This window comes from Anoplopoma fimbria, unplaced genomic scaffold, assembly GCF_027596085.1.
Source record: "Anoplopoma fimbria isolate UVic2021 breed Golden Eagle Sablefish unplaced genomic scaffold, Afim_UVic_2022 Un_contig_4907_pilon_pilon, whole genome shotgun sequence".
Classification (NCBI taxonomy): Eukaryota; Metazoa; Chordata; class Actinopteri; order Perciformes; family Anoplopomatidae; genus Anoplopoma; species Anoplopoma fimbria.
Genome location: NW_026548626.1, coordinates 1 through 5,284, shown reverse-complemented (window position 1 = coordinate 5,284; position 5,284 = coordinate 1). Strand labels below are relative to the sequence as shown.

The 5,284-nt window shown below is 43.6% G+C and overlaps 10 non-coding genes and 1 pseudogene across 10 annotated transcripts; all 11 read right to left on the bottom strand.

Annotated features, from left to right (window-relative positions):
* Positions 1-188: 188 nt before the first annotated feature.
* Positions 189-307, bottom strand: LOC129114556 (5S ribosomal RNA). The gene has a single exon (XR_008532552.1). It is a non-coding gene; the product is annotated as a 5S ribosomal RNA (ribosomal RNA).
* Positions 308-687: 380 nt separating this feature from the next.
* Positions 688-806, bottom strand: LOC129114555 (5S ribosomal RNA). Its single transcript, XR_008532551.1, has one exon. It is a non-coding gene; the product is annotated as a 5S ribosomal RNA (ribosomal RNA).
* A 379-nt stretch (positions 807-1,185) lies between these two features.
* LOC129114554 (5S ribosomal RNA) lies at positions 1,186-1,304 on the bottom strand. Its single transcript, XR_008532550.1, has one exon. It is a non-coding gene; the product is annotated as a 5S ribosomal RNA (ribosomal RNA).
* A 380-nt stretch (positions 1,305-1,684) lies between these two features.
* On the bottom strand, positions 1,685-1,803 carry LOC129114558 (5S ribosomal RNA). The gene has a single exon (XR_008532554.1). It is a non-coding gene; the product is annotated as a 5S ribosomal RNA (ribosomal RNA).
* A 380-nt stretch (positions 1,804-2,183) lies between these two features.
* Positions 2,184-2,302, bottom strand: LOC129114557 (5S ribosomal RNA). Its single transcript, XR_008532553.1, has one exon. It is a non-coding gene; the product is annotated as a 5S ribosomal RNA (ribosomal RNA).
* Positions 2,303-2,682: 380 nt separating this feature from the next.
* Positions 2,683-2,801, bottom strand: LOC129114563 (5S ribosomal RNA). The gene has a single exon (XR_008532558.1). It is a non-coding gene; the product is annotated as a 5S ribosomal RNA (ribosomal RNA).
* Positions 2,802-3,181: 380 nt separating this feature from the next.
* LOC129114562 (5S ribosomal RNA) lies at positions 3,182-3,300 on the bottom strand. The gene has a single exon (XR_008532557.1). It is a non-coding gene; the product is annotated as a 5S ribosomal RNA (ribosomal RNA).
* A 380-nt stretch (positions 3,301-3,680) lies between these two features.
* On the bottom strand, positions 3,681-3,799 carry LOC129114561 (5S ribosomal RNA). The gene has a single exon (XR_008532556.1). It is a non-coding gene; the product is annotated as a 5S ribosomal RNA (ribosomal RNA).
* Positions 3,800-4,179: 380 nt separating this feature from the next.
* Positions 4,180-4,298, bottom strand: LOC129114560 (5S ribosomal RNA). The gene has a single exon (XR_008532555.1). It is a non-coding gene; the product is annotated as a 5S ribosomal RNA (ribosomal RNA).
* Positions 4,299-4,678: 380 nt separating this feature from the next.
* Positions 4,679-4,797, bottom strand: LOC129114553 (5S ribosomal RNA). Its single transcript, XR_008532549.1, has one exon. It is a non-coding gene; the product is annotated as a 5S ribosomal RNA (ribosomal RNA).
* Positions 4,798-5,177: 380 nt separating this feature from the next.
* On the bottom strand, positions 5,178-5,284 carry LOC129114559 (5S ribosomal RNA; annotated as a pseudogene; the record flags this gene model as incomplete).

Here is a 5,284-nt window from a genome sequence, read left to right as displayed (position 1 = left end):
AGAATACGTTAGCATAAAATTGAAAAGAAAATGATCGATGAGCTTAGGAATGATGAAAGCCATCATTTAACTGGATTTGTGTCATTTCTATACCGGCAAGTCATGATCTAGCTATTTCCTTCCCACCCTGTCGGTGTCCACTGAAAAAGCAGCAGCGCCCTCTGCTTTTTGTAAAGAGGAGTGAAAAAAGCTTACAGCACCTGGTATTCCCAGGCGGTCTCCCATCCAAGTACTGACCAGGCCCGACCCTGCTTAGCTTCCGAGATCAGACGAGATCGGGCGTGTTCAGGGTGGTATGGCCGTAAGCAAATATTGTGCCTACCAAAGGGCCTTTTAAAGATACTATATCACCACGCTTTGCTCTTTCGTCTATACAGGGAGCGCCTGCAGATTTCCAGACACACTCACAGCTTTTAAATGTCAAATCAGAATGTACAAAGTGGCTATAAGGATCACAAATGTAGTGCAGTAAAAAGATTAATATTTACTGTTGAAATGTAGAATACGTTAGCATAAAATTGAAAAGAAAATGATCGATGAGCTTAGGAATGATGAAAGCCATCATTTAACTGGATTTGTGTCATTTCTATACCGGCAAGTCATGATCTAGCTATTTCCTTCCCACCCTGTCGGTGTCCACTGAAAAAGCAGCAGCGCCCTCTGCTTTTTGTAAAGAGGAGTGAAAAAAGCTTACAGCACCTGGTATTCCCAGGCGGTCTCCCATCCAAGTACTGACCAGGCCCGACCCTGCTTAGCTTCCGAGATCAGACGAGATCGGGCGTGTTCAGGGTGGTATGGCCGTAAGCAAATATTGTGCCTACCAAAGGGCCTTTTAAAGATACTATATCACCACGCTTTGCTCTTTCGTCTATACAGGGAGCGCCTGCAGATTTCCAGACACACTCACAGCTTTTAAATGTCAAATCAGAATGTACAAAGTGGCTATAAGGATCACAAATGTAGTGCAGTAAAAAGATTAATATTTACTGTTGAAATGTAGAATACGTTAGCATAAAATTGAAAAGAAAATGATCGATGAGCTTAGGAATGATGAAAGCCATCATTTAACTGGATTTGTGTCATTTCTATACCGGCAAGTCATGATCTAGCTATATCCTTCCCACCCTGTCGGTGTCCACTGAAAAAGCAGCAGCGCCCTCTGCTTTTGTAAAGAGGAGTGAAAAAAGCTTACAGCACCTGGTATTCCCAGGCGGTCTCCCATCCAAGTACTGACCAGGCCCGACCCTGCTTAGCTTCCGAGATCAGACGAGATCGGGCGTGTTCAGGGTGGTATGGCCGTAAGCAAATATTGTGCCTACCAAAGGGCCTTTTAAAGATACTATATCACCACGCTTTGCTCTTTCGTCTATACAGGGAGCGCCTGCAGATTGCCAGACACACTCACAGCTTTTAAATGTCAAATCAGAATGTACAAAGTGGCTATAAGGATCACAAATGTAGTGCAGTAAAAATATTAATATTTACTGTTGAAATGTAGAATACGTTAGCATAAAATTGAAAAGAAAATGATCGATGAGCTTAGGAATGATGAAAGCCATCATTTAACTGGATTTGTGTCATTTCTATACCGGCAAGTCATGATCTAGCTATTTCCTTCCCACCCTGTCGGTGTCCACTGAAAAAGCAGCAGCGCCCTCTGCTTTTTGTAAAGAGGAGTGAAAAAAGCTTACAGCACCTGGTATTCCCAGGCGGTCTCCCATCCAAGTACTGACCAGGCCCGACCCTGCTTAGCTTCCGAGATCAGGCGAGATCGGGCGTGTTCAGGGTGGTATGGCCGTAAGCAAATATTGTGCCTACCAAAGGGCCTTTTAAAGATACTATATCACCACGCTTTGCTCTTTCGTCTATACAGGGAGCGCCTGCAGATTGCCAGACACACTCACAGCTTTTAAATGTCAAATCAGAATGTACAAAGTGGCTATAAGGATCACAAATGTAGTGCAGTAAAAAGATTAATATTTACTGTTGAAATGTAGAATACGTTAGCATAAAATTGAAAAGAAAATGATCGATGAGCTTAGGAATGATGAAAGCCATCATTTAACTGGATTTGTGTCATTTCTATACCGGCAAGTCATGATCTAGCTATTTCCTTCCCACCCTGTCGGTGTCCACTGAAAAAGCAGCAGCGCCCTCTGCTTTTTGTAAAGAGGAGTGAAAAAAGCTTACAGCACCTGGTATTCCCAGGCGGTCTCCCATCCAAGTACTGACCAGGCCCGACCCTGCTTAGCTTCCGAGATCAGGCGAGATCGGGCGTGTTCAGGGTGGTATGGCCGTAAGCAAATATTGTGCCTACCAAAGGGCCTTTTAAAGATACTATATCACCACGCTTTGCTCTTTCGTCTATACAGGGAGCGCCTGCAGATTGCCAGACACACTCACAGCTTTTAAATGTCAAATCAGAATGTACAAAGTGGCTATAAGGATCACAAATGTAGTGCAGTAAAAAGATTAATATTTACTGTTGAAATGTAGAATACGTTAGCATAAAATTGAAAAGAAAATGATCGATGAGCTTAGGAATGATGAAAGCCATCATTTAACTGGATTTGTGTCATTTCTATACCGGCAAGTCATGATCTAGCTATTTCCTTCCCACCCTGTCGGTGTCCACTGAAAAAGCAGCAGCGCCCTCTGCTTTTTGTAAAGAGGAGTGAAAAAAGCTTACAGCACCTGGTATTCCCAGGCGGTCTCCCATCCAAGTACTGACCAGGCCCGACCCTGCTTAGCTTCCGAGATCAGACGAGATCGGGCGTGTTCAGGGTGGTATGGCCGTAAGCAAATATTGTGCCTACCAAAGGGCCTTTTAAAGATACTATATCACCACGCTTTGCTCTTTCGTCTATACAGGGAGCGCCTGCAGATTGCCAGACACACTCACAGCTTTTAAATGTCAAATCAGAATGTACAAAGTGGCTATAAGGATCACAAATGTAGTGCAGTAAAAAGATTAATATTTACTGTTGAAATGTAGAATACGTTAGCATAAAATTGAAAAGAAAATGATCGATGAGCTTAGGAATGATGAAAGCCATCATTTAACTGGATTTGTGTCATTTCTATACCGGCAAGTCATGATCTAGCTATTTCCTTCCCACCCTGTCGGTGTCCACTGAAAAAGCAGCAGCGCCCTCTGCTTTTTGTAAAGAGGAGTGAAAAAAGCTTACAGCACCTGGTATTCCCAGGCGGTCTCCCATCCAAGTACTGACCAGGCCCGACCCTGCTTAGCTTCCGAGATCAGACGAGATCGGGCGTGTTCAGGGTGGTATGGCCGTAAGCAAATATTGTGCCTACCAAAGGTCCTTTTAAAGATACTATATCACCACGCTTTGCTCTTTCGTCTATACAGGGAGCGCCTGCAGATTGCCAGACACACTCACAGCTTTTAAATGTCAAATCAGAATGTACAAAGTGGCTATAAGGATCACAAATGTAGTGCAGTAAAAAGATTAATATTTACTGTTGAAATGTAGAATACGTTAGCATAAAATTGAAAAGAAAATGATCGATGAGCTTAGGAATGATGAAAGCCATCATTTAACTGGATTTGTGTCATTTCTATACCGGCAAGTCATGATCTAGCTATTTCCTTCCCACCCTGTCGGTGTCCACTGAAAAAGCAGCAGCGCCCTCTGCTTTTTGTAAAGAGGAGTGAAAAAAGCTTACAGCACCTGGTATTCCCAGGCGGTCTCCCATCCAAGTACTGACCAGGCCCGACCCTGCTTAGCTTCCGAGATCAGACGAGATCGGGCGTGTTCAGGGTGGTATGGCCGTAAGCAAATATTGTGCCTACCAAAGGGCCTTTTAAAGATACTATATCACCACGCTTTGCTCTTTCGTCTATACAGGGAGCGCCTGCAGATTGCCAGACACACTCACAGCTTTTAAATGTCAAATCAGAATGTACAAAGTGGCTATAAGGATCACAAATGTAGTGCAGTAAAAATATTAATATTTACTGTTGAAATGTAGAATACGTTAGCATAAAATTGAAAAGAAAATGATCGATGAGCTTAGGAATGATGAAAGCCATCATTTAACTGGATTTGTGTCATTTCTATACCGGCAAGTCATGATCTAGCTATTTCCTTCCCACCCTGTCGGTGTCCACTGAAAAAGCAGCAGCGCCCTCTGCTTTTTGTAAAGAGGAGTGAAAAAAGCTTACAGCACCTGGTATTCCCAGGCGGTCTCCCATCCAAGTACTGACCAGGCCCGACCCTGCTTAGCTTCCGAGATCAGACGAGATCGGGCGTGTTCAGGGTGGTATGGCCGTAAGCAAATATTGTGCCTACCAAAGGGCCTTTTAAAGATACTATATCACCACGCTTTGCTCTTTCGTCTATACAGGGAGCGCCTGCAGATTTCCAGACACACTCACAGCTTTTAAATGTCAAATCAGAATGTACAAAGTGGCTATAAGGATCACAAATGTAGTGCAGTAAAAATATTAATATTTACTGTTGAAATGTAGAATACGTTAGCATAAAATTGAAAAGAAAATGATCGATGAGCTTAGGAATGATGAAAGCCATCATTTAACTGGATTTGTGTCATTTCTATACCGGCAAGTCATGATCTAGCTATTTCCTTCCCACCCTGTCGGTGTCCACTGAAAAAGCAGCAGCGCCCTCTGCTTTTTGTAAAGAGGAGTGAAAAAAGCTTACAGCACCTGGTATTCCCAGGCGGTCTCCCATCCAAGTACTGACCAGGCCCGACCCTGCTTAGCTTCCGAGATCAGACGAGATCGGGCGTGTTCAGGGTGGTATGGCCGTAAGCAAATATTGTGCCTACCAAAGGGCCTTTTAAAGATACTATATCACCACGCTTTGCTCTTTCGTCTATACAGGGAGCGCCTGCAGATTGCCAGACACACTCACAGCTTTTAAATGTCAAATCAGAATGTACAAAGTGGCTATAAGGATCACAAATGTAGTGCAGTAAAAAGATTAATATTTACTGTTGAAATGTAGAATACGTTAGCATAAAATTGAAAAGAAAATGATCGATGAGCTTAGGAATGATGAAAGCCATCATTTAACTGGATTTGTGTCATTTCTATACCGGCAAGTCATGATCTAGCTATTTCCTTCCCACCCTGTCGGTGTCCACTGAAAAAGCAGCAGCGCCCTCTGCTTTTTGTAAAGAGGAGTGAAAAAAGCTTACAGCACCTGGTATTCCCAGGCGGTCTCCCATCCAAGTACTGACCAGGCCCGACCCTGCTTAGCTTCCGAGATCAGACGAGATCGGGCGTGTTCAGGGTGAG